This window comes from Fukomys damarensis, unplaced genomic scaffold (assembly GCF_012274545.1).
Source record: "Fukomys damarensis isolate Sample0158 unplaced genomic scaffold, DMR_v1.0_HiC HiC_scaffold_8, whole genome shotgun sequence".
NCBI lineage: Eukaryota > Metazoa > Chordata > Mammalia > Rodentia > Bathyergidae > Fukomys > Fukomys damarensis.
In genome coordinates, this window is record NW_022900920.1 from 12,321,537 (window position 1) to 12,332,060 (window position 10,524).

Below are 10,524 nucleotides of genomic sequence, written 5' to 3' on the forward strand. Positions count from 1 at the left end.
CGGGAGATCGCTCGTCCCCGGGGCGCCTCGGGCTGAGCTGGGCTGCGAGTGCCAGGGCTGCCCCGGGAGGCGGCGCACAGGGGCGCGTCAAGGAGTCTCCAGGATAGTGCTCCCTGCGCGGCTAGAGGGGTCCCCTTCCAGGTGCCCATTCCCGGGGAATGAGGACCACTTGGCTCGGGGCCCTGAAACAGCCAGCGCCTGGCTCGGATGGCACAGACTCGGGGCTGTTCTCTCGCCCCTGGCTTCTTGGGTAACCTTTGCTGGAATGTCGCTCAGTGGCTTGACAGTTACACGTGTCGCCCGGAATGGTGCGTGTGGGTCCTCTCACTGATCCAGTCCGGTAGGGAATCCCCATCACAGCCTCTGGGCCAGCCCTGAACGAGGGCTTCTTTCCATCCCTGCGTCCGGCTCTGATACACTCGGGGGACGCGCAGTAGCCACGCAGGTGAGCCGATCCTTCCCTACAGGTGTTCTTGCTGCGCGCTACGCTGCCTCGCTCTCACTAGCTTGTTTAAAAACTGTCCTACCGACTTCGCCACCGCCGCCTTGTCGAAACACCCCCTAATTGTCGGTAACTTTCAAACTTCAGAGTTCTCGCCTCGACGCGGAGATTCTTGGAGGTAGATAATCAACTTCATGTAAAGCAAGAAATCATTCGGAGTGAAACCAAAGTGCGTGCATTGCGGCTGTTTTACCGACTTAAGAGTTTCCCGAGCCGAATCCCGTAAAATCGGGCACCTGTGGCTCTTGTTTGCATAATAAGGAGTCACACAGCAGGTGCCCTTTTAAGAATTCAGCTTTCCCTGAATTGCCGCCACCGCCGCCTCCTTTTTGCCGCTAGGGGAGCTGTCGGCCCAGCAATGAAAGATTTACCTTGGCCTCAAACTAAGTATTTTTTTCTGATTCTGTAAGACAGGCATTTATTTTTTAACTAGTCCTAATGTTGAACTGTTACCTTTTTATGGTACTTTTTTAATCTTTCAATTGCTATCATGTCTACTGTAAAGTGCCTAAAATCCATTTCTCATTAAAATCCACAGTCATAAGGAATCTGGGAATTAATAATTAAGTAGATGAATTGCACAAAGCAAGAAAGAATCAGAAAACCTAGAAAGAATATTACTGACTGTTGAAAGTGTTCTATGACCTGAAAATGAAAATAATAGTAAAAAATGTTTTGAAACATTTTTGTGCAAATTCATCCTTTTAAAAATGTTTATTGCAAATGAACTGTAAAAAAAATGAAGTGTCAAAGTGTGCCTGAGGTGGTCTTTAATTTGGCACATACTTTATGCAATAAACAGAAGTCTGCTGAGCATGGATGACATTTTTGAGTTAGAGAGAAAATCAAGATAATCATGGGAAATTATTTCATGGGGGAATTTTATGGCTACAACTTTGGTAGAGCTTTTCCTTAGGATAGGTATGAGCCCAGACAGAAACCTAGTTAGGCCTAAACACTCTGAATAGCTTATATATTGTGACATTCCAAAGTGCACTGCTTATTTACCCTTGGATTCTCAGTATCAAATCTTAGGTAGTGTTCCAAATGCCGTTGAGGTTGTTTAGAAATCCAAACATATAATGAAATATTTCTTCATTGGAAAGAGAAAAAGAGGAATTGCTACTTGATGAGGGGAGAACATATTCTGGCTTTGTCTCCAGTCTAGTCTGTTTCCCACTTAGGACCTTCTGGGGCAACCCAACCTTAATGATGTAGGGGAAAACTCCAACCTGCTAGATGTCAGATACACCAAGTGCCTGTTCCTCAAAATCGAAGAATGAATTCCAAGGAACAGCAGAGGTTAGGAGTCAGAAAATTTTATTGAGAGATAGCTCCTGAGAGACAGAAGGGGACCTGAAAGTGGGTTGCCGAGGACTCCATTTCACAGAGGAAGCTTTATAGAGCCAAATCATGAGGGGAGTACAACGTGGGTCAAAACTATGGTCAACCAACAAGATCACAAGTGTAGCCACTTAGGTAATATTGATCCAGTGGGGAAGCAGGTCACTTAGCAAGTGTACATGGAAAGAACAAAGACCCTTTTTAAATAGAGATGATCAGGAGGTCCTGGTCACCCACCTGGGTGACTTTATGTCTATCTAGACTTTATTGGACCAGGTGATACCAACTACAGTGTAATATTCAGTGTATTGCTCAGAGAGAGGCATGAAGGCTCAGAGAGGCATGTGGGCTTGGTCATTCTGTCTATCTTGAGGCCTGGCCTTCAACAGATGTGCCTCCAGCAACAGTTATATTATGTTCTCATCTTCTGCAGTGATTCCTTCGAGGGCCTAGCCCTGTATGACTGCCTATAATATTTCTACCTAACTTAGCTATCTATAATATATGTCCAAAACAGAACCAGGGACCCCCAAACTTTCCACTCCCAAATCATTCCTTCCTTAGTCTTCCGCAGTTCAGCAGGAATGTTGTCTGTCTTCTCCACATGCCTCATGTTGTTAGCACTTGGCGAGTCGGCCTTAAGTCTCCCCTTTCACTTCATAAGCCACCAGCCTCCAGCATAGATTTTCTTCTAACCATCTCTTCCCATCTCAGAGTGCACTTTTCTTAATCCAGATTGATTTTTTAAAATTCCCATAAGCAAAAAACTAATTTCTAGTGTAGAGGCCTCCCAACTAGTCTATTGACTTTCCCTCTCTTCTCTGCATAATGTGTTCTCCCCAATATTGTAGCCAAAGTCATTATTTTCAGTCATGAGTAAGATCGTGCAAATTTTCATGTAAGACTTCCAAGGCTTTGTATCACCCTTAGGGAAGAAAATTCAAACCCCTATTTAATTTACTGTTTTCCTCTCTAATTTCCTTACTATTCTCTATTTGTTCACTAGAGACACTTTGTTTCCAACTTCTCTGTAGAGTGTTGCCATAATTAAAAAAATAATAATATTCTATTTTCACCATAAAGACTTTGCAGGTATTTTACACAATTGAGCCATGCAGTGTTTTATGATCCTACTTTGTAACTTTTAATTTTTCTAGTTAAGAGCTGCCTTTCTTAAACTGTTCATTTTGATTTTGTACTGAACTGTAACATAAAAAGGGACTGTTATACATTACACTATTATATAATGAGAACTATATTTAGCCTCTACCCTGATTCTTGGAATACAGCTCCTAACATCCTTGAACTCTGTAGAGTATTGAGTGACTTTTGTCACTAATAAAAGTCACATAGTTTCAGGATAGGAGCTGGACATCAGAAAGACCAATGAGTGCTTAGAGACTTGGAGCTGCTGGTCCCACTACCTCAACCTCCAGTGAAGGAAGAAGAATTAAAGATTACACTGGTCACGAATGACCAGAGATGTAATCAGTATGCAATGTAGCCTCCATAAAAATTCAAACTGTGGGAGCTTGGGAATTTTCAGATGGCTGAGCACATGAAAGTCAGTGGAGGTAGCATACCTAGAGAGGGCATGGAAGCTTCACACCCCTTATGATATTCTTTGCTCTGTGCATCTCTTGCATTTGAATGCTTATCCACGTCTATTATACTCTTTATTAGTATAATAAACCAGCAAGCATGAATGTTTCCCCAAGTTTTGTGAGCTATTCTAGCAAACTGATTTGATCTCAGGAAGGGGTCATGGAAATCGTGACTTACAGCCAGTTGGTCAAAAGCGTTACCCGAGCAAGTCACAAACACCCACCTGTGATGGCGCGTCAGCTGAGGAAGCTGTAGGCAGTGAGGGAGACCACAAGGGCTGCAACTGGTTTGCATCACAGCCAGCCCCAGATGTCGGACAGCGAGCTGTAGGACTTAATTTTTGCCTTGCAGGAATTTGGTCTTACTTTTGTTCAATTTTTGTCTATCCCCCATATTCCTTCCTTCTGGAAGGGGAATGTTTACCTTGTGCCATTGTACCTTGGAATTATGTAACTAATTTTCATTTTTACAGAGGTTCAAAGATAAGAGTTTGCCCTGAGTCTCAAAAGAGACTTTGACTTGGACATTTGAAAAATGCTGGCACTGTTGAGACTTCAGGGAAAGGATTTTCATGTTTCCAGTTGTTCACAGGATAGTTAGATGGAATTATTTGAAGATTAAAGTACAATCTGTCCAACCTACCTTTAGTGAGTCTTTCAGCCCCATCGTATACTGGCTCTGAGAGGTGCTCAGAGCCCCCATTCCTGGGCCTTTCAAGGATTCCGCTTATCATTTTCACCTCTGAGGACTTTTCTCCTTTCCATGAGTGAGTCCCAGTTCCCTCTTCTCTGCCAAACCAATAACAACTCATCCATCCTCTTTCCATCTTCAGGCTTTGCTGCTTTTTCTTACCTGTTGGTATCTTCTTTCCAACACTTTGTTTTTTTATTTTTTTAATAGCATTCCTTTATTATAAAGTTTCAGGCAGGAGCATGGATAAACACCTGTTAATTTGCCATGCACATTTAGAAGCTAGCCCATGCTTTTATTACTGCACTCAACATATAGAAACATTTTCTTCTTATCACTTGTCATTTGGCTCTTTCTATTCCTTCCAGTGGAAACAAAAATTAAATCCATTTTAAAATGTTTTAAAACTTTCTTTTCAAAATCCATAAAAACTCAAAGTCAACATATACCTAATTAGAAACATGTTGCAGCTGTGGAAACTGTAAAAAAATTTTGTTAAAGAAATGAAGCTACATCATTTAAAGAAGCTAATCACATTTCTTCCTGATGTAGATGCTGCTGTAATGAAATCATTATAGTAGCAAAACATTTTGTATCAAAGTTTGTTCCAGGAAATTTTTAAAGCTAGATAGTTCTTACGGTATCCATGATGTATAAAGATAGGTGTGAGAAGCACTTTGAGACATTTCTTCTAGACCACATAGCTAGCCCTGTGGGTCTTTGGGCAGCATGCCCACTGGGATCAGAATTTAACACTTTGGATATGTGTATGTCTCATAATTATCAGGTCTCTGGGATTGAGAAGTAAAATTTATGTTATCTAAACAGAATGTTTTAAAGATAATTTCTGTGCATATTTAGTAGCTGTTTCTGTATATGTGTTTACTTGGTATTTTATTAAGCCTCAAGTTTTCATACCAACACACAGTTATATAAGAAAGGATTTACTTAGTGCCTTGGTGCAAAGTGCTGTGCCAAGGTCTCCAAATGCACTGTCTCATGCAATGATGAAACAAAACTTATAATTTGTCCTATCCCTACCCTTATGCTTTAGAAGAGGAGACTGTGGCTTTAGATGGTTATCTGCAATGTAGCAGATACAAGGAAACCTCTACTATCCCATGATGGAAAGCAAGTCTTAATTGTAGCCCCAGTAAACATTTTTGTAATCTATGTACTCTATCTTTGGCATAATTATAATGCCTATGGCAGTGAGATTGTGAATCAGTTTCATTTTAAACAGAATAACATTGCATCTCAAGTAAACTTGGTTTTCCAGTTGAAATGTTACTTTGAATATTATGCTTTCTGACAAGCTGCTGCTTCAATCTTACCTTCTGCCGGTCATTTTTTCTTCCTGTTTTTTGGTGCTTTATTTAATGCCCAATATACCTTGCCTTGAGTTGATAGATGAGGTAGAAAAGCTGACTAATTCAGCTTCATATTGATATTTTCTTATCCTTTAAGATAAGAAAGCTTTTTATAAAAGCTATCATGCAAAGCTATTTTAAGATCTCAGCTTCTTGGCAACTGCTTAAAGACTGGGCGACCTCATCAGGTGACAAATACCTGGGTAACTTATCAGCCTCATCCAGGTAACTTTGGACCCTGTCTGTTTCCTGCTGAAGGCAACTTTGCCTTCCCTAGTCAGTTCAGGCAACTGTTTGTTAGAATGTGGATGTCCTTGGAGGTGCTTTTTCCCTGCAGGACAGGGTGAGTGCTGGCCTGCAATTTAACCAAAAGCATTTTTGTTTTGTGTCTTGCCATGTCTGTAATGAAAGCCAGAATAGGATTTAAGCATTTCTCTTGGGGTTACGCTCATTTAAATCTGAACGTATTCTGAAAAGCTGGTATTCCTTGTTTGTTTTGGTTCGGTTTTAATACTGGATGTTTAAGTAGTGTTCTTGGGAGCCTTCATTAGGACTTAGAGGGTATTATATCTTAAAGTACAGCTGCTCCCTGGTTTATTGAATAGGTACATTCCTGAAATGAGGCATACCAAGTACATTTTTTGTGCTAAAATCATTTTTCAGTCTAATTTGAAATAGGATGATGAAGAAGAAGATTGAGAAAAAACTTTGGCCTCACTGTTCATTCTTTCATAAAATATGAAGAACTTATAAGTTGAAAAAAGGACACAGAAGAAGTTACACACTCATGTTCTTGCCAGCTAGATTTTATTATATATGCTTCTGATTTTAAAATTTAAAGCTATAAAATATTGAAGATATGTTTATACCTAGCCCCTTTCTCCCTCCCAATGCATCCTAATCTCAGACCTCCCCTTACAAAAGTTGCATTACTCTGAAGTTTTAGGTTTGTATATCTCCATATATCCCTAATCAATATCTGATACTCTTTTTGTATTCACATTCTAAGTCAGTAGGACCCCTCTGTATTGACAACATTCTACAACTTGCTTTTTAAAAAGTAAATATATATTTTGGGACTTATGTTGATATACGGGCTTGGTGCATTCCTTTTAATTGAATGAACCATAAATTTTTCACTCTTCTGTTGATAAATATCCATTTTCTTCAACTTTTGGATATTGCAATGGTAGTTTCTTATTCCTATCGTATACATTGATGTGAACTCTAGCAATCTATTATAAGGTGCTTTGTTGTAGAGTACACCTATTCTCTACTTTAATACAGTGTTAAATTCTTCTTCCAGTTGGATGCATGAATTAATATATCTGTTGGAAGTTTCTGGTTGCATAAGTTGTGGCAATAAATGTTGACAAATTGGATACGAAATATATTTTATTTGGCATTTTCCTGATTACCAGAGATTCTAAAACTATTTTATGAGCCTATATATTACCTGTGTTTTGATTTTGAATTATTTTTATCATTTGCCCATTTTTTTATTTAAGCAGTCTTATCTTTCTTGAGCTCAAAAAATATTTTTTCATGAATTAATATTATATTTTCTTGGTCTAACGGAGTAGGGGAAGTGGGCAGGGTAGGGAAAAGAAAATAAGGGAAAAGAAAAAATATAAGAAAAGGAAAAAATGGAAATGAAGGCTTTGTAAATAGGGAAGGGAAGAGGGGGTGAAGGGAGGGCAGGGGAATGGGGAAAAAATAAGAACCAAGATACATCATGTAAAGGTACAAGATTCCAATGATGAATGTTAACTGAATTGTATACCCAAAATGGGCCAATAAACTTAATGGAAATAAGAATGTTAAATTTTTTTCAAATTTATTTTTATTTATCTGTATATTTTGAACAATTTCTTCCCATTACACAAAATCTACTATAAATTTGTTCCTTGGTTACACTTTCAGTTTCTCACATCAGGAAGACAATGCAATATTTACACCTGTGTGTCCAATTTTAAGCGTATGGTCTCAAGGTGCATCCATTTTCCTAGAAATGTCTAAGTTTATCCTTCTTTATGGCTGAGTGGTACTAAAACTGGGCATCTGATATGAATAAACACTTCTGAGACAAAGTAGAAATGGGAAATAAATACAGGAAAAAATGTTCAACATCACCGGTCATTCAAAAGATGCAAATTAAAATGATGCTGAGATTCCATCTCACTGCAGAAAGAATGGCTGCTGTCAAGAACAAATAACAAATGCTGGTGGGGTTGTGGGGAAAAAGGAAACCTGCTCTACTGTTGGTGGGAGTGTAGACTGGTGTAACCACTGTGGAAATCAGTGTGGAGATTCCTCAAAAAAGTAGAACTATAGGTCCCATTTGACCCAGCTATTCCCCTTCTGTATATCTTCCCAACAGAATTAAAAACATCATACCATGCCAATGTATAGTGTTTAGCAGTTTGTAATAGGTAAATCTTAGAAACAACCCAAATGCCCATCAACTGATGCATGGATAAAAAAAATTTTTTTTTAATACACAGATCTTTAAAAAATAAATTTTCTAAATTAACCTTTTTGTTATTCACTTTAATTATAACTGGAATTCATTTTCTATTTATTATACAAAGTCATCACCTTTTTTTGCCACATCTGTCGTTATTGCCCTACTAACATTTATTGAATCCTGGCCCTCTTCTGATCCACACCAGTACAGACAGATATGCTTCTGGATTCTTTGTTCTACATTATGCTCTTTTCAGTACCCTGTACTTTAAAATAAGTTTTAAGTGTTTAGAATTTAGAGGTTATGAATAGACTTCCTCCTAGACAAACTGTAGGCTAAGTATGCTTAGCCTTCACATGCCCCCCCCATTTATTATTATTTTCTTTTTGGTGCTGGGGATAGCAGGCGGCGGAACCACTGAGCCAAATCCCTGGCCCTTATTATTGTTGATTGATATTTTACTTCTACCATTTTGAAACCCATCACTCATCACACAGTGCAGTAGGGTAGTAGGGAGCTGTGTCCTGTGTTTGGCATTTTAGGCTTATTCTGGTTGATTTAAGATAACAGATTGCTTCTCGCCAATTCTACTTCTGGATTCAGTTTGCTTCTTATCAAAGGATTCCTCCATGAAAGGTCTCAGAGCAAATTCTCTGTATTTGTGGCCTGGAAAATGTTTGTTCTGTCTTTTCTCATGAGGATTAGTTAATAATGTATGGAAATGTAGGTTGGCAGTTATTTTTCTCAAGCACATAACACCTGTTGTTCCTTGCTTCTCCTGTGATTATGAAAAATCTCTTTAGTGATTGTTTCTTTGCAATAAAACTACCTTTTTCTCTAGTTTTTTAAAGTAGTTCTCTCTCTGTCTCTGTCCCTCTGTGTGTGCACTTCTGTAGTTTTATCATCACATGTTTTAATAAAGATTTATTTTTAGTATATCTAGCCTTCTTGCTGTGCTTTTTTAATCAGATCGATTCTTGATCCATTGAATGACAAACACTTCATAGCTATTATTGTTTCAGTTATCGCCTTGTTGTTTCTTCTCTGTTACCTCCTTTGGAACTTTTATTTTTCAGTATAGGACTTTATCATTCAGTCAGCCTGTGTTAACCTTTTTTTCCTCTCTCTATCACTCTTCACTCTATGTTCTGTGTGATGTCACCAGGTTGAAATTCCACGTCACAATTCTCTCTCGAGCTGCGTCTAAACTGCTAGTTAAACTATCTCTTAACTTTATATTACCCAATGTTTTTCACTTTTCATTTATGGAAACTTTATTTTGTTCTTTTTCAAATGTGCTAGGTCTCTTTTAAATGTAATACCTTTTAGTTGGGGCTTCTTTGTATTTTTTCACGTCTATAGGGACTTTGGATGTACATGTTTTTAGCCCTTCGGATTGTTCCATTATCTCAAGTGCTTTGTTTATGACTCTTTGTTATTGTCGATTATCTCTTCCAGTGGCTTACAGTTTTGAACTACCATGGTAACTCATTTTCAGCCCCCCTAACTCTGGATGATGGTACAAATGCAGGCACTTTCTGTGTCATAAGCAATTATGACAGATCCCTCATGGATTTTACTTGTCTAAGGTCAATTTCTGTGTAGAGCTCTCATTTTAAAGTTTTAAACTACACGGTTCTTGTAATTTTGGTATCTACACCTGTGTAGCAAAGGCTTGAACTTTGACTTTTCTTGGGAAATTCCCCAGCCCTTGCCAGATCTCTGAGGAGACATAAGCCTGTTTGCAGCTTCCTTATGCATTTTGTAGAGTTTCTTTGTCGTTTGTTCATTTTGTTTCTAACACTGACAATGTGGAAGAGCTGTACTGCAAGGTCCTGGCTTACTCAAGTGCTCCATCTTATGTGTTCAAGGTGACATTTTCTGAAACTAAACTACAGCTCTAGGACCACTGACTGATATTGGCTGTATCTCTTGGTCTTCCAAGGTATTAACAGTGTCTGAAAACGTTGTCTGGGAATTCCTATAATTCCTTGTGACTTCTTTGTCTTTCTTTCATTCCAGTTCATTTAGATAGGTCTTCTAAAAATATTTTCATTTTATTGAGTATTTTTATGTGTTTATAGGAAGTGTTTTTAAAAATTCAATCCACCATATTTATAAAACTGAAAGTCTCAGTATTGGTGTTTTAGTTTATTCAGGTAACATGTTTATTTGCAGCCAGTTATAATCCCACATTTATAGAAAGGGGTACATTGGGGTGAACAAAAACACAAACTTTTATGGCATGTCGAGTGGATCCCAAAGATGTGCACAAATGAGTTGAACCTACATGGAAGCCTGATTTTCAGCTTCCAGTACCTTGAACACTCACTCCCATCAGAAAAGCCAGTCAGCTGCTCTCCTGCTGGCAGCTTATCTTTGCCTTGGCAGCTGTGGGGCTGAGATGTGCTAATGGTGGGGCCAAGCTGAGCTTTGGGCTGAGAGCATCAGCTGTTCTCATCTTCCTCTAGCCAAGACAAAATGAGAACAGCTGGGGAACAGGGAAGACACACACACACACACACACACACACACACACACACACA

At 38.8% G+C, this 10,524-nt stretch overlaps 1 protein-coding gene across 3 annotated transcripts in view; it reads left to right on the forward strand.

Moving 5' to 3' along the window:
- Positions 1-10,524, forward strand: part of Adam12 (ADAM metallopeptidase domain 12) — a 405,947-nt gene that overhangs the window by 45,153 nt on the left and 350,270 nt on the right. Inside the window, exon 1 of one of the 3 annotated variants that reach the window (XM_010620978.2) lies at positions 170-445. The exons of the other annotated variants lie outside the window; for them this stretch is intronic. The gene's annotated coding sequence lies outside the window, so the exon portion shown is untranslated. Of the gene's footprint in view, positions 1-169; positions 446-10,524 lie in introns of those variants that run through there. 3 annotated transcript variants of the gene reach the window in all.